Source organism: Anas platyrhynchos, chromosome 1, assembly GCF_047663525.1.
Source record: "Anas platyrhynchos isolate ZD024472 breed Pekin duck chromosome 1, IASCAAS_PekinDuck_T2T, whole genome shotgun sequence".
Lineage (NCBI taxonomy): Eukaryota > Metazoa > Chordata > Aves > Anseriformes > Anatidae > Anas > Anas platyrhynchos.
Window position 1 is genome coordinate 172500227 of NC_092587.1, and position 21432 is coordinate 172521658.

General features: G+C 33.8%; 2 long non-coding RNA genes across 2 annotated transcripts in view; one reads left to right on the plus strand and one right to left on the minus strand.

Annotated features, from left to right (window-relative positions):
• The first annotated feature begins 283 nt into the window (after positions 1–283).
• LOC140001307 (uncharacterized) overlaps positions 284–21432 on the plus strand; it is a 41617-nt gene continuing 20468 nt past the window's right edge. The window contains exons 1-2 of the long non-coding RNA XR_011806392.1: positions 284–435; positions 3856–3964. This is a non-coding gene — a long non-coding RNA (uncharacterized lncRNA). The remainder of the gene's footprint in view (positions 436–3855; positions 3965–21432) is intronic.
• On the minus strand, positions 13536–18511 carry LOC140001308 (uncharacterized). Its single transcript, XR_011806393.1, has 3 exons — positions 18311–18511; positions 17410–17457; positions 13536–14279 (listed from the first exon to the last, which is right to left on the minus strand). It is a non-coding gene; the product is annotated as an uncharacterized lncRNA (long non-coding RNA).

Genomic DNA, 21432 nt, shown 5'->3' on the forward strand with positions numbered 1-21432 from the left:
AATACTAATGCTTAATAAATCCAGCACCTAGTTGTACTGTGTCTGGCTGGGATGTTAATTTTCCCTGCAGCAGCCCATACAGTGCTGTACTCTGCACTTTTAGTTGGAACAGCAGTGTTATCACACCAGAGTTGTGCCTACTGCTGAGCAGTGCTGGCACAGCATTGGGACTCTCTCTCTTTTGCCCACCCTCCTAGGGGGTGGGCAAAAAGTGAGAAGAGAAACATCACCAGGGCAGCTGACCTAAACCAATCAAAGGGATATTCCATACCATGTGATGTCACTCTCAGGAATAAAAGGTGGAAACAGGAAGAAGAGGGGAGGGGTGGGCTCTCATTGTGAAAACGTCGGTCCTCCTGCCGAACACTGGCTACATGCGTTGAGGCCCTGCTTCAAGGATGTTGTCAATCATCGCTCATTTGTGGGAAGTAGAGAGTAATTTCTTTTCTCTGCACTTCCACATAGCCTTCATTTGTTTTATTTGTTTGTTTTCCTCCTTTCTTTTTTTTTCCCCTTTCCCCCTCCCTCTTCCCCTTTCCCTTTTTATTTCCCTTTAGTTAAATTGTTTAGTTCATAATAATCTTTCTTTAATTATTATTATTATTTCCCTTTAATTAAATTATCCTTGTCTCAACCCATGAGTTGTTCTTTGCTTTACTCCTCACCTGAAGAGGGGGAGTGAGAGAGCGGTTGTGGTGTTTAGCTGCCGAGCACGGTAAAACCACCACACTGGTTTTACATGTCTAAATCTCTATCTGACAAAGGTTAGTTTCTCTGCATCTTTAGGTGTATGAACAAGGTGGACATGATTAGGAAAATGTAAATCTAAGGACCAGCAATTTTGGATAGAAAATAATAATTACCCATGCTCAGTTATGATGAGTTGAGTAATTAAGAAAGTGAAAAAAATAATGTGAAGAATATCTTTTGCTTTCATACACCATTAAATAAACTAGAATATCACTTTAAAAATAAATAAATATTAATACATCTTATACAGCAACTACCTCTAGAATTATTACCTTCTAAAATTACACCAATTCTTCTTTAAATCTTTTGGATCTTGAACGTCTCTAAGTTGTATTTTGTTAAAACATCTTATTTTATTTTATTTTTTAATATTATTTTTAAATTATATGTTATATTAAAATATTTTATTTTTTATTTTATTTTACTTTAATATTTATTATACTTATAGAAGGAGATATTGTTTTTCCTTAAAGCATATAGAATGCAAATCAATTGTTGATATACATCAATCTTTCTGTATGGTATCAATGCCTGCAGTATCTTGTATTTATCAATAATACTTGGGATTGCTGTACAGTATAAATAAATTCCAGCGCTTCCTTTCTGATAGTGTCTTTCTTTTTTATTTCCTTTCCTTTTTTCAGTGTTACGGTATCTCTTCTGTCTGTGATGTACCAAGTTTCAGCATTCCTCTATGTTTCTGATACTATTTTATCTACATGTAGTCCTGTCTTTTTGCTCAGCATCTCCTTGAAAAAAACAATTATTTTCTCAAACCAGCACTTCAACAACTGCTGGGCATGTTTTATGTGTGTGTGCTTTGTGCTTTGTTGTTGTTGTTTCTTTGTATTTTGTTTGTTTGCTTGTTTTCCCATGCATTTATATATTTTCTTGAAGTCACAGGAAAAAAAAAATAAAAAAAAACTCATCTGTTGGACTTTTTATACCATATGGATAGGATAAAATCTGATATCATATGATTCTCTTCTTTTCTACAGCTACTGATGCTCCTGAGACTCTTTGTCTGCTTATGTGATTTAAGGAGAAGGAAGAAAGGAAGAAAATGTATCTATTTATTTGCATGAAGAAGAAAACAATGTTTTATTTCTGCTGCCTTGTTCACCAGCTTTCTCTTATACTGCATATGCATTTTTTATTTCTGTGCTTTTAGATCTCTATTATTTATACTTATTAAAAATCATCTTGTGGCTTAGAGTCATTTGTAATAAAGACTCTGTATCGCTGTCATTTTGGAGAAGTACTATGCTTTTCCCGCTGTTTTCTCAAATGTTGTGTATCTATATTGTGAGGTAGTCCATCTCCGTATCAATAGCAGATTTTTTTTCTTGAATCTTTTTCTTTTATACACTTTTCTTTCAGAGAACACTTGCAAATTATTCAAGTCTATTTCTTTGGACTGAATTTGTTACTATTCAAATCCTCTCGTTATTACCGATTCTTTAGTTCATCTCAGATCTTAAGGCTTTTTATTCAGTATCCCAAATGTGCAAGAAATTATAAATCATTTTTTATTTCTGTGACTATATTGCTCAAGTTACATGTTCTTTTCAACTCTCTTGGTCTTGCAACATAGTTATCTTCATTTAATTCTATGTTTTACTTTCTATTTCTCTTTTTTTTTTTTTTTTTTTCACGAACAGCATTCATTCTGAAACAAACATTCACTCAATGCCTGTATTTGCTTGTCATATGACTGCATCATTTAACGAAACACTTGTATAGAGATATACAAGTGGAACCCTTCATAGTGGGACAATTTGATGACGCTATTGGCTTATCCATACTGATTGTAGACAATTCCATTTGAACTTGATCTGTTTCATTCACTAAAAAAAAAAAAAAAAAGTCAATTTAAATGAAGAGATCAGTTCTTTTTAGTTCTTTGCCTTTTCTATGTCTGCATCAAGATACATGGATATTTTCAGCTGTGAGTTTTTTACTTTTATTTTTTTTAACTTTGAACTTTTCTACAGCACTACAGTAGAATAGGGAGGTTTATGTATTGATAATTTTATAAAAAATTGTTGAAATAATTTTCATGTCAGCTTTAAGTTTTCAGATCAGAATCACTCTAAAAAAAAAAAGTTTGAGAAATGTTGTACAGTTTTTGAAAAGTACTGTTTTCAAAAACATATCTGCAGGACCAAAATAAAGTTGTTTGGTTTTTTTTTTTGGTAGTTTTATCATTGAAATTTCATGTTTCAATTCATATTACTTGTCCCGTTTCTTTCTCCCTTCAACCTTTCTCATTTCTTTTAATTTCACTTTATTTTTCTTGTTTTATTTCTGAGGGAAACAGACAATATATATATATGTCATATGCTTCCATGTATCTCCTTCCATTGCATAAAAAAATGACTTGATTAAGGTCAGTTCTGTTTTGTGTGAACCAGTGACTGACAGCTCCTTGCAAGCTCCTGGTCTCAGGCTTTTGGATAAAGTAGTAATGTTGCATGACTGGAAGCTACAACTGGCAGAGATTATTAGGTCTATGCTAGCAATCTCATAGCTAGATGGTATGTTTTAGGTCATTGTTCTATACAGTTGCATGGTATTACTTGGAAGTACTTCCTCTAAATCAACATTTTGAGAGTCCTATCTCAGGACTACATAAATTAAATCAGCAGATCTCAATGCAACAGCTTATAAGGGCAGAAAAAAGGTAAGGATTTGTGACCCTAAAAAAAAAAAATGGGGAAGAGAGACAGATGGCCAACAGGAAGATACAAAGTCTGCTTTGCTTAAGGCTAAGAAGTGATCCAGAGTCACTCCTTTCCTTGCCTTTCCTTTCCTTAATGCATCATCAAGCATTCAAGAAGCATATGGTGGTAAGAGTATGGAGACAAGACAGTTCTAACAGAACACTGGAACATGCTGACGAGGGGGGTTGTGCAGCCTTCTTCTCTGGAGACATTCAAAACCCACCTGGATGTATGCCTGTGTGATATGACCTAGGTGTTCCTGCTCTGGCAGGAGGATTGGACTAGATGATCTTTCAAGGTCCCTTCCAATCCCTAACATTTTGTGATTCTGTATGATTCTGTGTAATTAGTCCAACAACATATGGGATTGCTTCTTTTCTAGAATCTCAACCTGATGGACAGACCTGTGGGTTTCCTTCTGGACCTTTGGAAGTGCTTAATGATTATCAACTTACCTTCTTGCCCAGATTTTGACTTTACAGAAATAAAAGGTAAGTATGGGGAACCTGAGTCTTAAGTTTTCACTATGGAACTATATGTGGCTAGAATGTACTCAAGAACAAAGTAATTAGAAGCATTCCTAATTCTGGTAATCTAGACATGGTCAGAGACTATCAGCTGTCTCTGGAATATTACTCTCCTTCATTTTCATTCTTTAAAACTAAATCTCTTTACTTCCAGCCACCAGACAGGACAAAGCACTGCAATTCTGATGGCATAATGGGTGTGGGCTGTATTCTCACCAGTCATTTTCTTCCATCCATAACACCTCCACCTTTAATATCACTTCTGACAAGAAAATATCTTTTACATCTTGATTGTCTTTATCTTTGCTTTTTGTTGTTGTTGTTGTTTTGTTATTTTGTTTTAAATTCAACAAATCAAAATCCCACACCAACTGTACATCCTAGTTAAGATGGTTTTATTCCTGGGAAGGTAAGAAAGAGAAAGCTACTAGAAAGCATATCTTCAATTTATGGCAGACAGCAGTAGCAACAAGTAGAGCCAGTAAGATGTGGAATCAGGACCTTCCAAATCTCATATGTCCCTTGGAAACCACATAGACACAGAAGGCTGATTCATTTGAGTGTTACTAAAACCAGTGGTGCAGCCGGTTGTTAACTTGGAAAATCTGTCTACTCCTCCTCCTATCCTCCCCTTTCACTGTTAGGGTTGAGGAGAAAATGACGTAGGCTCCCATACCCTTGATGACCATCCCCCAAGGGCTCTTAAATACTGTTTGATGGTTTCTAATTTCCCCTTTGTATCATTAGTGCCCACATGGATGAGCAGCAGAGGGTAATAGTCTGATGCATAGACAATTCTTGGCAGCATTTCCATGACATCTTGTATTTGAGCCCCTGGCAGGAAGCAAACTTCTCTAGACAAGAGGTCAGGTTGGCAGACATTCATAAAACATAGGTGAAATTGTTTTCTTTTGTTTGTTCTGTTACCAAATTAGGAATCCCAGTTTTTCTTGAAAAAAATGTTTTCATCTCCAAGCCCAAAGCTTTGCAGTCTTCTAAAACTGTCCATGTGTTGAGGGACTTTTGAAACAGCAAAGATCCTGTGGCTTGCTGCAACTAAACAAACCAAGCTACCAAGACAACTATGAGAAGTTCCCATGACAGTGTTCCCACATCGCCCAACTGAGGAATTTAGAAAAATATTGTTACCAGCAGCTGGCTTCAAGGACAAGGTCTACGTGACTGCTAATCACAAGGGGGTTGTTTTCTTGCAGGTGTTTTTTTTTTCTTGTAGTTGTTTTTCGTAGTGCTTTTGACCAATAATCTCGTGTGAGATACTATCTGCCCCTGTTAAATTCGGATAATAATATGGAGCATGATCTGACCATACTAGTGTCTGTCGTGCTTTCAGCCGTTCTTCCTGCAACATCTATGTATGCAACTTCTCTGTATTGAGAGAGCTGATGTCTGGCAAGAGCAGAAGTAACAGTGTTATGTAGGTGACACAGCATTATATAAATCCTAAATTTCAGTGCTTCTCAGAAATCACAGCACTTACCTGAAATCAATACTTGGCTAAAGAGAAATTAAAAGGCAGTACTTAAAAAAAAAAAAAAAAGTGTCCTTAGGAGAAAAGAAAGGCTGAATAATTTGTCCTCTATCAGTCTGTGCACGATGAAATTGACTTGCAGCTTTTAGATACTTGTCTATTGCTTAGTATTTAGATCTGGCTCCTGTTGTGTCTGCATTAATAAACTTTTTAATGGTATTAACTGGAAGGGAATAATCCCAATGACATTAGCCATTTCTAATTTAGGTGTGTACCTAATCTAATTTTCAAGGCTCTTTGTACAGCGAGCAGAGCCAGTCACCTCCAGAGTACAACTGATGATATTCACAGCCTGCTCAACAGAGTAAGCAAGATTGTGTATCTGAATTGTCTATTCCACTGAATTCTCTCTTCCTTTCATTCAAAAATCTGTTTGATTTGTTAAAAATAGTGTGCTCATCAGCATAGAGGCTAAGTACCTAAGTAATCACATCAAGTAATTACTTTTTTTTTTTCTCCTTCCATTATGCACAACACTTCTGTTTCATCCATCCACAGAATCTAGTTGCCTTCTTCAGTGTGTTTGGTTATTCATGATCGTCATTATCTAGCTGTGTCTTCCATATGTCTTCTTCATTAGCAAACATCACTGTTTGTGCATCTGTGGCTCAGATGGTGGCTGTCCTGGTGCTTATGCAACACCAGATACATTACTCCTCCTTATAACTAGGTGAGCAGTATTTGGTGGCAGCTCATCTTCAATTATGATGGACAGAAGTGAAGTGTTCTTGGACACAACTATTATAGCCTTGTAAGGTGGAGGAGAAAACAAACTCTGAAAATCCATGACTTCTGGGGCCTGGTTGAAAGATTTGTTCTCAAGACAGGCAGGAAGGGGGTGAATATAAAAAGATAGATGAAACAAGATTGAGGGATGGTACAGAGAGCAAATGGAGAGGATGTGTGCATATGTCCATGTTGTTGCTGAATGAAAACTTTTCAGCACCTAACACTAATATTAATACCTCAAATAAATCATTGCTTTCATATTTGAGAAATATTTTAATATACTTTTCTCTCCTTACCCTTATGAGATGTGCAGCTATTGCAAATTTCATTGGTATTTCATTTTTCCTGGATTTAGCTGTTGCTAAAATATTTTTTGGGGGGTTGATTGGTTGGTTGGTTGGTTGGCGCATTTTCTTCTTCTAAAATTAATTATTAATTAACCATTAGTTTTGGCAGAAAGACTACTTGTAATATACACCATAATACATCATCATATTTTTCATCATAATTAGTAAGAGTAATATGTAATCTGAATATTAAATCAGGAATGTATTTTACTTCATATCTCTAATATTTCACATATTTAAAATGATTACTTGGGCCAGGTTTTACAGAGATAGATTTTTATTTATTTATTTATTTATTAATTTCAATAGCATATTTCTGAGATTGTTCTTATTTTTAGCTGTCCAGCTCAGAAGGTTTACCCGTAGGTGACATTATTTTGACATTATTTTTAGCAAATTGTTGCACCATCTCTGCTTTATCAGGGATAGGGAGCAATGATCTAGTGGATCTTCGTTTCCATGGATGGTGCACCCAGGACAATCATTGTAATGTAACTGATTTATTGGAATGCAATAGGGCTCCTTTGTAAAGATCTTGTTAAATCTGTTGGGAATGCTTACTTATTCTGTAAGCAATTATTTTCTGAAGTATTTATCCGTCTCTATATACTAACACTTACTTATAAACTAAACCTGACTGCCAACCTTGCAGAAAGAATTGTTACACAAAAATAAAATGTCTGATCACAAGCAATGTGGCTTGTGTAGAAAATATTATTTTTCTGAAGCTACGAGGATAAAGATGTTGATAAACTGCAGCAAGTCCAGTGGAGGGCTTCCACAGTGGTCAGGGCTGGAACATTTGCCCAGTAAACTGAAGCTGAGGGGTGGTGGAGATTATGCAGTCTGGAGGAGAGATGTCTGTTGGGGGACCTCACAGCAGCACTCAAAAGGAAACTTTTGAAAAGTATCAGTGAAGAAACAGAAGTGTGTATTAAGACACTTTCTAATATATATTTTTTTCTTTTTCTTTTCTGTGATTTATATAGACTTTAACTGGTTCAGATTCAGGAAAATAAATTTTGCTATTGAATTTATACTGCATGTATAAATTTATATTTTATATAAATTTATATAAATTTTTTTTACAGTATAAATATATTTATACTGTAAAGCATTCAGTTTTGTCAGTCAGTTAGATGTAAAGATAGAAATGTTCTAAGAATGTTCCTAGGACTGTTCTAGGAATGTTCCTGCTTTTATTATTAACGTAAGCTTAGTTTGAGAGTATAACTTATTTTTAATCAATTCATTAATCATGCGAGTTTTCTCACAATGGTATTTTCCATCTGGAATTACAGATTTTTCTGCCAACAATGTTGTCCACTTTTCCACCGCATTTTCTGTTTCTCCAAGAGATCACAAGAAAAATTCATTTCAGTGGTATTAAAAGCACACAGAAAGATGTAGATCTGAATAAATGGTTTGGAAAAAATCCAAATCTCATCATGCATGAAAAGCACAGAGCACTGAAATAATTCAAGAAAATAATTTATCATGCTATTTTAGCCATACTGTGTGTCTGGATTTATCTGAATGCCAAGCCCAAATGTCTTGGGTGATTGATCATTGGTTCATGAAGGATTTGGCTTACATGCAACCATGCAATGATACAAAATGTCATGTGAATAATATGGCTTGGTGTAACAGAAAAATATTCAGTCAATCAAACAAACAAACCAAAAACTGCTGAAATAGCATCATGAAGCTTTTTTTCCTTCTATTTATGATTTTAATTCACTTGACATCAGTTCTGATTCTTGTTGACAATAACAGAAAATCCATGGAGGTCTCTGATCTTTGGAGGAAGATTCAGTGGAAAGCAGCTTTATCACAATTAATTTTTCTTCATCTTTCCACTTCTCATTTCCATGAACACACATGTAAGTGTAAGTCATTTTGAGATCTGTTGGCATCCTCGAGTGAATAACACCAAGGTATAACTCTTGGGACCAAAACCTTGTGCCCTGTTTAGAGCCCAAAGAAAGAAACATTACATGGGAATATAAGAGATGAAATCCTCCCTGAGTTCAGATCTCCTGCGTGGTACAGTCACTGAGACACACTGATGTGGCTGCTTTGTATTTAGCACAAGTATAGCTTGGCTTGCAATACTGCAAGAGCACTTCTATAACCACCATTGTGCTGTGCTGGCACATGGGTTTTGTTCTGTACTTGCCTTTGAGGTCCATTGCTAATTCAGGAAGACTAAGGTTTACACTATATCACAACATTTGTCTGTGTTCAAGTTTTTGCACAGTGGAGTAACAGTAGTTCTATTGTATTCCTACATGCAGTGGGAATGAAAATTTCTTAATCGGTGGTTGTGCCAAAACTTGTCTCTAAATTGTGCTTGAAAATGTGTATCTTAGCAAGACATGTTTCCATTGTTATTTCCTATCTATATTTGTGAAGTACACTGCAAAAATTAGATGAAAGATTGTCCCAGGAGCTTTAGCTGGATTTCAGTCCTCAGCTACACTGTTCAAAAGAAGATCATAGGTGCACATTAAAAAGAAAATGGTAAATGTTGATGAGTTGGGTAGAAGCAGCCTACTTAGTCATTAGGATTCAACCTTACAGAAATTGTGTTATCAGAGTTGGCAATAATATAGAAATTGACATCCAACGAGAAATTCTTGCATTTTGAGTAATTGACACTTTGCATCAGAACACAAGTTAGTGTCTTAATGAATTTTATGGAATCAAAGGGCATACATATTTAGTTTTGGAAACAATTATATGTCCTTTCAAACTATTTGACCATTGCTAAATATAAATATAAACATTAAACATATAAATATAAATATAAAAATTGTTAAAATATTAAGCATAATGAATGCATATAATGTATTAGATATAACAATTGAAATTAAAATCTTTTATTTTGGCTTTCATTTATGAAGAACATCTTACTTCAGAAATGTCAAAGAAACTGAAGGATTCAAGTCAAACGTTTTTTTATGTCATCAGAGTATTACTTTTTAATTCAGCTATGACCATTTTAATTTTTTAACTCATTTTTTCTTTACCTTTTTCCTATTGATTGCTAAAAACAGACAGTTGTACGCATCCTCATAACATAATGGTAATTTCCTTATAGGATGCAGAATTGGTGTTGAGAGTATTTGAGCAAATAATGCTTTAATGCTATTTTACAAGTTACTCGTGATCTCTATCTGGAATACTATAAACATTTCTCATTGTGTTAAAGAAATATGAATTCAGAATTATTACTAATATGATCAAGAGTTTGGAAAACCTTTTGTGTTGGAGAAGACTTCAGCCTAGTGAAACGGAAATGGAAAGAAGATCTATTTAAGCTAATTAATAAGTTTCACAAGACTAAAGATAAACATTGTCAATTTTGTCTAAAAATTTGCCCAAAAATTACAAGACTCCTAATATCCAAGTGTTTCACTATTGCAGATATCAGTATTGAAAACATAGGTGAGTGAGAACATATTTTTAAGTTGTAGCTTCCCCAAATTGGGATGGAATTACACAATATAGTTGCTTGCAATAGAAGACATTATAACTCAGTGATCTATTGGCTGTTGGGAGGTACTTCAATAAGGACCCTTGAGGTCTTTTTAAAGTAAGCTATACCACTTGTCTGACCTGCAGCCTTTCCTTACACGAAATCTAGGGCAGAAGAGGGATTTTCAAAGGGGAGAGAAAGAGATGCAGTACAACTATTACCTTGAAAGCACTCCCACATCCAATAATACAGGTATAGCCAATTAATGCCTTTCTTCTTCTATATGCTATGCTCTCTCATTGCTAAAGATATTTTCAATCATGCCAGCTGAGGACTACTTTAAATGAACTCTCTAAGCACCAATGTGGTGAGCTGAGAGGTCAGTCTACTGTGTTAACACCTCTGTTGTTAAAAGGTAAGGTTATATTTCTAATTGTGACTTTAATGGCCACTTCTTACAGTTTCTGCTCCCTGTATGCTCTCCTCTTATCTGCTGCTTATTATCTACAGAAAATTTTTACTGTGACCATTATCACAGCAGAAGAGATGCAGTGGAAGAAACACTACTGAGTTCTTTGTTGATTTCATGTATCACCACAAAATTTGTTACTTGTTTTCTTATTAGTCTTATGAATCCATATCATTCAGCCAGAAAGGATAATTTCTGGTTTCCAGCCTGCTTTTACTTTATCTCAAAAATCCTAATGAGCTGGCCAACATGTCAGCTGCCACAGAAATGTGTAAGAAAGCAGGAAGTGTCAGGCCACCTTTCAAAGTCATAGATTCTTACTTTTGTATTATTATTGTTTTGCTTGATTAGGAGTTAAATTGAGGAAGGGGGAAAAATATTTATTTATTTATTTTTACTCTGTTAAGGAGAGTCAAAAAGTAAGGAGCATTTCCTTGTGTGCATGGTTTGATTATTTTTTTATTTTATTTTATTTTTCTTTTCCCTATTACAGTAGTTTTTATTGGTTTTAAGATTGTTTACTTTCATTGAGTTTTCCTTTGCCTCCCAATCTGCTCATGCTGAATTCAGATTCATATACTGTAAGGATGGAAAGACCATTATGATTATCTATTCCAACCAACTGTGTAACAGGCCATAAAATCTGAACCAATACTTCACGCATCAAGTTCATATCTTCTGCTTGAGAGACAATATATCTTTTAGATAGACATCCAGGTCTGATTTAAAGTCTTGATTCTCTCTGACTAATATTAACACCTTTCTAAGTCATCTAGCAGGCCTGAAAAGGGCTATAGGGAAATAGTATCCTGATGTTCTTCTTTCATGTCAGAATTGATAATTTAAAAATGACTATTGCAGTATTTTTTCCCACTACTCAAACAAAGTAAATAAATCTCATAACATTTAATCATGTATGTCTCTCTGTAGATATAACTTCAGTAAAGATTCAATAAAGGACATGATCTGGAAAATAAGATCACTTTCAGGAACTTAACAAAAGAAAAAAAACTAAGAAAGTGACTATGTCTGCAGGAAACAGAACATATATATCAATAATAATCAATTCCCATTGGACTTTCTGAAATAATCAACAAGAACAACAACAAAAAGCCTTTACATTATGATTTCAGCTGCTAGAGAGACAAAGCCTGGCTGATGAATTATAAGGGAAAGCTGATCTTTGTCCTGCTTCCATGGATTGCTACACTGCGTGAAGTAGATAAACACTTCCATCAGTTGCACTAATCTTCCTACAATATTATATTTACATGTTTTTTTTTTTATGAATAATCAAAGGAAACATCTGCAAACTTTGTGAAAGTGAACTTTTCAGTGCTCACTAAAGGCAACTGCAGGGATTTATGAGTAGATTTCTGTTCTTTCGAGATAAAATAGTTTACATTAAAGAAAAACAAACATACAAAAAAAAATAAACTAAATTAACTTGAAAAAAAAAATCAGTTTGTCTCATGATGAACCTTATTTTGGAAAGCATACTTCTTTTCAGATCAAAGGAACAACAAAGCTTGTTTTCATTCAGAACGAAATAAAACCTTTTATATTCAAAAGTCTTACTGAAGATTTTTTTGAAAAAAAAAAAAAATCTTTTTGTTTGTTTTTGTCTCTAACTACAAACCTAATGAGATATTATATACCCATTTTCTTCACCTATCTAAGAAAATGGAAGTGATTAGTCCTAGAAAATGTTGCTAGAAAGGATCTAACCCATTCTTCAGTCCAAAGCAGGATTGGCTGTCATTGTGTCATCATTATTAGCATGTCATTCCTGAATGATTCCTCAGTTTAATCTCAAAAGGTTTACAAGGTCCCAAGGACATTTGTTCTGATACTTATTGTCCTGACTGCTGTAAAGCATTTTCCACTTATCTGAACTACAGTTCAGCTCTTACATTTGCCTCTGAATCTGACTTGCTGGGCACATTGCTGGCCACATCATTTCAACTAAGATTTGAACAGTGCTGAATAAGCAGAAGGATTACTGGATATGTTTTGCAGAGCATATTCTGCCTGTACATATCAGTCTGATATTTGCTTTCTTTGTAACAACATGACACAGTTGACTCACGCTCTGTTAGAAATCCTTTATAATTCCCAGATCATTCCCATTTGGACAGTTGTTTCCCATCTTATATTTGTGCAGCTGATGGTTTGTACATATGTAGAGTACTTTTTACTTGTCCTTTAATCTTGTTATATTGCATCAAACTCAAATCACCAGAAGTTGCATTTAGTGTTTCTTAGTGATAGCTACTTGAAGAAATATTGCTGTGTACAGATTAAGTTTCTGTAGAAAGTTATTTTCTGACATGAGAGTTGCACAACATTGTATCTGTATCAACTTTTTCCTTTTCTTTCATCAAATAGGGCCTGGCTTCAGATTCACTTTATAATAAGTGATTAATATTTTTCTAATTCCCACTATTAGGCCACAACAATGCCTAAAAAGGTGTTTTTCATTTTTCTCTACTGCCATATATTTACAGCATACTTTGCTGGTTAACAAAAAGACATGAACAGGATTGACAATCATCCTACAATTTACAAACTCTTTTAAAGTCACAAGAAGAGATACAATTGCAGGACTAGGATCCTCATCAGGAAGCATGTGGTGTTTATGGTCACAGCTTCATTTCTTTCTGCCTCAAAACTATTAATATCCAAGTACACAGATGCTGAGTGAAATAATCAAAATGTCACTGTCCCATACCCCTGGGATAATCGCAACAAAATTGTGTGCAGCGCAATCTAAGGAGTTTATTTGTACATCTTATTGAATATTTTACTGGGTTGCAGTGAGATATACATATGCTATAAATAAAAATAAATGATTACAGTGTGTATATGACCAATTAATGTTTTAGCCTAGACAGCTTGTTCTCAATATAGCTTTGATATCAATGTGTTCTACATTAAACTGTGAACAATTCAACAACACTTGCTAACCAGGACTACATTGAAAAAAAAAAAAAAAAGCACATTGTTGCCTATTAAATTTGAACCATTTTATTTTCTAACATCTACACAATGTAATACTTTATATATTTTATCTTTATATTTTATATTTTATTTATATATGTAGTTTTATCATTGCAATAAGTATTAAATATGCTAAAATAAAATATTTGGAAGACTACAGGTCTTCCATCCAAATCCCAAGACTGTATATTTAAGATAAAAATAAAAATAATGGAATTTCTTACAAAAATGTCAAGGTGCATTTTACTTAGTAAAAGATCAAATCTTCATGATGTGAGGAAAATAAGAATGTGAAGCAGGAGGATCAAATATTCTGTCAATGATGGTGCTGCAGTTCTGAATTATTTAGAAAACATGGAGTTCAAAACAGTAAAATTCATGGTTTCAGAGTCACAGTTTGTAAACTGGATATTAGAGAAATATGCTTTTTGATGCCTCCCAACTTTGGGGCCAAAGTTAAACACAAGTCATTTCTCCAGTCATGAATACTTCTATTGATTTTGGACTCTGACTGAAAGAAAACTCAGCTGAGGTCACAAAGTTTCTAGCGTGGCAGCCACAGTGCAAGTGATTAAAACCCTGTCTCTCACCTTAAGTGTTCCAATTCAGCCTTGTGAAGTTTAACACCTCACCTCAAGTCTCAGCCAAGTCTCAAGGGACTTTGAATTGACATTGCAAACACACCTCCAAGTTTAACAAAGAAGCTGAAAAAGACAAACAAGGAAAAGAAATACTTATTTGCCAGGAGGAGATATTCCATAGAGATTCAGTCCAAAGGAAAGCAGGAAGAAAACACTGCAAAAGCACTTTTTTTTTTTTTTTTCCCAAGGTCTGTAACTAGCATACATACCTACTACAGGAGGGCTCAAGAGTGCCCAGATAAAACACTCTTAGCTTTTACCATAATGAACTCCAAACAGACAAGTCTTTTTATGACAAATTTGGTGTTCTAGCAGTAGCTTCAAAGCTATATGAGATTTGGATTCCTATTTAAAGCCATATGTGACAAGTTCTCTCAGTTCTCATTTGGATCACTTAATGGGGATCCCATGATAAGGAAAACTGACATCCCATTCATCTTGCTTTGGATGAGGGCTTCATCTGTCAGAAAAACTGCATAACAATGTTAGTTTTAGATAGTCTTGAAAATGCAGCCCCAAATTAGTTGACAAAAAACAAGCAGGAAAAGGTGCAGACATAAGAAGATAGCAAGATGAGGGAAGGAACCGAAAATTTGAATGACTACAAATAAAAAATAAAAGAGTGTTTTGTGCTTCCTATTTTTAGCCAGAAAGACTTCTTTTTTCCACATGCTAGTCAAAATGAAGTGCAAGAAAAATGTCATAGAGTTTGAGCTCAGAAGGGATTATTTGATCATTTAAATTCATCTTCCTCCAAGGCTCTTATATCTGATCCAACACTCTTAAATTTAGCTCAATGGCCTTGCTTAAGATTAAGCACCTCAGAACAATGGATATAGAATCACAGAATCATTAAGGTTGGAAAAGACCTTCAAGATCACCTGGTCCAACCATCACCTACTACCAATATCATCCAATAAACCATGTCTCTAAGCACCAGGTCCAAGCTTTTCCTTAAACACCCCCCATGGACAAATGTCTCCATTTTAGATAGATGTGAAAAACATCAGGAACAGATATTACCACTTCAGCACAGAGGAGTGAATAATTCTTTCGTATGCATGGCTGAGGTAGCGGTGTGTGGGATTTGACTATATTTTTTTGATATTCATTATGGTATATCTTAGGATCATGTTGAGGATAGTGCTTTGAGATCTCCAAAGCCCTTCAAGAAAAGTAAATGAATCACAATGTTCAGGAAGTCACAGATTTTAGAGCCAGAAGAGGCCAGCAGGCACTGTGCAAAGTTCAAGCTCAACAGAATAAGAACTGAACTAAAAGTGGATGTCAGTGGAAATCATCATTAAAAGGGGTGGTTGCAGTTGGTAAACTCATGGTTTTGTATTGCTATTGCTGTTTACAAATGAAGTAAATGTATAATTAATGTTAGAATATGTGAATGACACAAAGTGGTGAAGTGACAAACTATGTTAGACATAAGCAGTCATGTGGAGTTATTACAAAAAAATTAAGATGGGGCCACTATGTGTGTATACATCTGACAATACTTCATTTTCAATAATAATCTCAATACAGTGAATGTGTTTATTTAGGAAATAGGAATGTGTTCCCACTGAAAATGGAAAGTTAATGCTTTGGAAAGGAATAAGACCTGTCAACAAAGAGGTAACATTAGCTCTCAAACATAGAAAGAGCAATATGGGGTTTGGATGTATAAATTGTAGGAGTACTACTACAGTGAGTAGGACTAAGACAATAATGTGTTTTTTCAGTGTTGTTTGGCAGGTGTAATCTTAAAGATAATGAGAAAAGTTTTGCTGAGGTTAATAAGCTAAAGGATAGTCTATTAAAGCCTCGTGAGGCTATAAAAACGAATTGTTGTGAAACAACAACAACAAAAATTGTTTACTGTGAAAGTATTCAATCTGCTTTGTTTATTAAAAAGAAGATGGTGGTTTGATTACAGTGTTTTTATATCTTAATGGAAAGAAGAAGAAGCAGCAGGTATTAAAATGCTCCTTCATCTATTATTATTCATACATATTTTGTTACTGTTTTACTATGTAGCATTATCAGTCTAGAACAGAGTCATGAAGGAAACACAGGAGAATGAAGACAGACATCTAAAGTAAATACTACCTTAAGAAAAAAAAAAAAAAAAGAAAAAAAAAAGCAGAACAAACAAACAAAAAACATTTTATTAAGCTATGAAAAGAATAAGTAACTCTTTTTGCAGTGTCATCATACTGGGACTGTACAATCATTTGGAGTATTCGGTATTAGCCACATAAAAGTTATGTGAATAAATAAGTTAGGAAAAAACTCCATAGTTTAAGATACACGGCATGTTGAACATGAAATTATTGCAAAACCTTTACTTTTAATTTCTCTGTGTGCATACATGAAAAAGAAATTAACTAAGAAGAAACTGAAAAAAATCATTTTTTTTAACAACTGAACTTTCAATTAAAGCCATTTTAACTCTTATATTGGTAGATAGGAAAGAGATGAGAGCAGGAAAGAAAAGTCCTTTTTGTTATTAATCAAGGTTAAATAGATTTACATGTGAAGGCTATATAATACTTTCTCCTTTCGCATTATGATAATGAAAAGGAAAATTGATTTTATTTCCATTTGCTTAAAGTATTTAGTAGGCACTAAAATAAAACACTTCATATTTTTGGCTACATTTGGCAAGATATGACATTTCACCCAAGATAAAGTTTATGGTTTAGTGTGGATTTAGACCACATCATGAAATTCTTAATAAACAATGTGTTGCTTTAACTAATATCTAAATAATGTGCAAGACATTAAAAATGGCTTTTGTCATCCATACATGTAAAATGGTTCATGCTCAAAATTAAAGGAAAAAAGAAATCTTGTGATCACGAAGTCTCTTATTTGCTGCTTCATCCTTATATAGAGTATAAGGAAAGAGGGTTAGAAAGATTTTAAACCCCAGTGAAGTCTGAAACTTAATAAACAAATTATAAACCACATCTAGTCTTCTGTACATGCTTATTAACGATGAGTTTAAAAGGAATCATAAGGTTACTAGTCTCAAAGATAACCAGTAGAAAGAAGATTAACTGAAAAGGTTAGATAAATATCAGGCTTCACTTTACAGTCAAAATAAGTACAGAAATAGATTTCAATTTTTTTTTTTTTTCAAATGTTTTATATTTGCAATATTTTAGCATACTTTTGACTGAGATTTACCCCAACTTACTTTTCATCGCAATTCTTTGTAATCCTTTGGCCATCATAATACTGACATCTATAAAGGAAATTTTATACAACAGATTATTTTTTTTATAAGAACAGACATTACGTTTTCTCTCTATTTGTGTAAAGACTAGTGAAAAAACTTAATGGCTGTTCCATAGTACTTCATATACCAAAATAAAATACATAAATAAAACCGGCCTTGTCCACTTCTCTTGAAAACAGTGAAAATGAGTTTCAAAAACAAACATTTGAAACTAACTTATGTTAGAATAAATTCAGGAAAAAATATAATCTTTCAGTAATATAAGTATCATAAATAGCATGTTTAGGGGCCAGACACCAATGTATAAAATACTAAAATGTTCTAAGATTTTTCATATCTAGACAAAGTATCTGGGATTCCTAAGAGACCGATGGTCTCAGCCTTTTATATTTAGAAGGATGTGATGGCGTCTTCAAGTTAACTCAATGTGAACTGTACTGCTGAAATGTATGAGTTCCTTTCATGTTTTCCAGTTGTCATTTTAGCAGTGATATCACAGTATTGTGTAAGTCAGAAAGACACTGCTTATTGTCGCAGCTAGTGTCATCAAATATTAACAGTGGGTCATTTACAGTTACATACTTAATACTGTCCAAATGTTCCAATGTTTTTCTGTTTTGGTCTGTATTTTGGGGGCTAAAATAGTGATGTTTTGTTGTTGCTGTTGTTTTCTGTTGTGATGACTTTTAGAACATAATCATATACCAAGTTTTTCTAATTTTTAGTTATATCAGTGTATTTTAAAACACACTGTTTCATTTGTAGATTAAATTCAGGTAATAATGCAGATGCAAGGAAACATTCCTTTCTTTAACTCACTCTAGTCTTGAAAAGAAACAAAAATTAAAATCTCACATACCCCACAGGTTTCCATAACAATCCTGCTATAGCAGCATACAAAAGAATTGCAGGTGCAACCTGGTACCTTCCATGCAATGAACTCCTAGAATCTGAAGTAGAAAAAAGTGGGAAGCGTATATATGTGGGAAGATAATAGGGCCTGATATCTTCATCACTGTCATCATCATCACCACCATATATATTTGTATAAATGTTTTAATGAAAATGAAAATTTGCCTCATATAAGTATCAGAAATTTATGTTGGTGTGTATTGTATGTAAAGTGGGGTATACTTTGTAGAATAGTAAATCACAGTGGGTTGATTAAAGTTAATAAACTGAATGAAAGATATGAAAAATTTAAGTTAAAAAAAAATAAACAGCTGAAATATGAGTCATTTATTTGATTGGATTTTGGAGAGGTTGCAATAGCGACTTTTCCATTAGTTTTGCTGCAACTGTCATGAAAACAAATTTCTGTGTTTGTTTAAACGTTTGCCAAGGGCATAGACAATAATAAATAAGATTCTCTTAGTTACGTTAACATTATGAATGACAATAGTTTTTAATGTAAGCCCCAAATTAATTGAACTGAAGCTTGAAAGTATGAGTGAAGACAGTATTTTATGTCCAGTGGTTCATTTTTGAATGTAACACATAAATTTGTTTTCATTTTATTCCTTTTTTTTTTTTTTTTGTCTGTGTTTTACATTAGTCACTTTTCAAGAAGATTCCCTCTCTCCCATAAGATCTGGCATCTTATGGTAATATGTTGACCTGAAACTCCATAGTAATAATTCTGCTGAATGATAAAGAAATTGCTTTCAAAAGTATAATGCCTCTTAGGCACTTTGCTCAAGGCCTGTACTTCCTCCTTCTGTCTCTCGAAGGGGCCCTAGGCTCTTAAGAGCTACAGCTGGTCCCTCTCTGCATGATAAGTAGACGTATATATCATACCAGGGTATCATGAGTACATAATACAGCTGAACCATGCAGTTCATAATGTTTACTGAATGCTTCCACAGATTTCAGGCACAGTACGCAATCTTTCTGCCTCATGTCTTCTACAGTGTCTTCCTTAGGGTTAGCTATGATATTCCAATGTCTCAGTGTTTTCCAAAAGCTGAAGTTATTTGTTGCTTCTCTAAACACCCTCCACAAAATATTTCAGTTGTTTCTCTGAATACAGAATACTGCTTTTTCCTGACTTTATACAATTTCAATCTAAACTGGAGATGAACAATGAATTGAGGGTTTAAAAGTGAGATATAGGGATTTTCATCTTTCAGGTAGTATTCAGAGTCTTTTTGCTTTTGACAATAGTTTTGAAATTAAGTTCCAGACTTTTTTATTTATTTGTTTTTAATTATTGTGAATCCCTTAAGCCTCACACACATTGTCTTGGGATAAACAAATGCAGAGTTTTAGAGAGGACAGGAAATGAAACAAAAACAGAAACAAAAACAAAAACAAAACAAACAAAAAAAAAACAGTGTTATTTACAATTAACCACTTTAATGACTTTTTTTTTCTTTTTTTCTTTTTTTCTTTTTTCCAGAATGATTTTCAGTAGGCAAGTAGAGAGGACATGATGATGATATGGTTATTTTAGCAATGGTTACTCAGAAAACTTTAATTATTTAATCGCTTCACTGTCGGTTAATAATATAACATTCTGTTGAGATATTTCCCTCAATATCCTATATCTAAACCAGTGAGAATTCTGGAAGGAGTACTTATTTTATCTACAGAGTAGGTTCAGAACTTTTTCAGACTGCTTGCCAATGTTCCTTGGTCTTGACCTCTTGACCAGGTAGGTACTTCTTGAAAGCAGAAAGAATCTCTGCTCTTGCAGCGTTTTTTCTTTTGCTGAGGCAGCTGTTGAAATGTCAGTTACTTTATAAATATGAAGTGTCTTCAGAAAGCTATAATTCTAAAATAGATCTGAAACTCTTAGGCCAGAATTATTCAATGAGCACACAGTTCATTTAGCAAAGTTCATTTAGCAAAGTTAAAGAACTTTAGTTTAAAGTTAAAAAACTTTAAAGTTAAAGAACTTTAGTTCTTTAACTTTTAGTTCTTTTTAAAAAATTCTTTTTAGTTTACTAAAAAAATAAACTAAAACTAGTTTTAGTTTTAAAATTCTTCTTAGTTCTTTCTAAAGAACTAAAGTTTTTAATTTTGCTGAAAACATGCAGGCATATCATACAATCATTCTTTCTGTTTCTGAATAATATATGTTTTATGCTTTCTATGACAGTATCTTCAAAGTCAAACTCATTTGGAAGGCTAATAAATAAAATACTAGGAAACAGTATAGCTAAAGACAGACATCCTATAACCACACAGACAAATTTTGTCATGTAAGTCCAAACAAACCAAACACATTTTGTTTGATACCCAGACAGATCACTGTGTATTTATATTCAATCAAAATATATATATATATATACATTTGTGGCTTCCTTCATTCTATTTATTTCTGGTGTTTCAATGTAGGATTTATTTACATGTTGCACTTTATGTATTTACTTACTAACTGACTTGTGTACTTTGATAAGTTAAACTTGTTTCGTGAACTGGGCATGGCAGTCCTGTTGTTGACTTTGTGTGTATGTATGCATGTGTGTTTGCTGTTGTTGTTGATTGGTATTTATTTAGGACCTGCTCAGTGGAGTAAACAGTAATTTATATGCTCTAACTTCATTCTTTCTGACTTGTAAGTTAGAGCAGTTTTAAGACTGCTTTGGCTTATTTTTGGCAAGCAAAACTTTGTTGGCATTAGGAAGTCAGGACACAAGCATTACAGTCATTCACTGCAAACTTTCATGCTTATTTTAAACACAGTAAGATTTAAAACCTGGCAGGATGAAATTAGGTATTCCAGATATAGTTACCATGGTAAATACAGAACTCTGCCTAAAATAGGGTAGAGCTTTCCTTGGGCTGCTCTACAGGTCATTTGTACTTTGACAACAGCAACAACTAAGACTTTGGTTCAAATTAAACTTGTGAAGTGGAAGTTCACTGATAATGAAAAAAGCAAACATATCATGAAGGGACCTGACAGAAAGTGCAAAGAGGAAGTAAAAATGGCTGCTCATTTTCCAGTATCAGTTTTACCTTTATCCACTCTATATA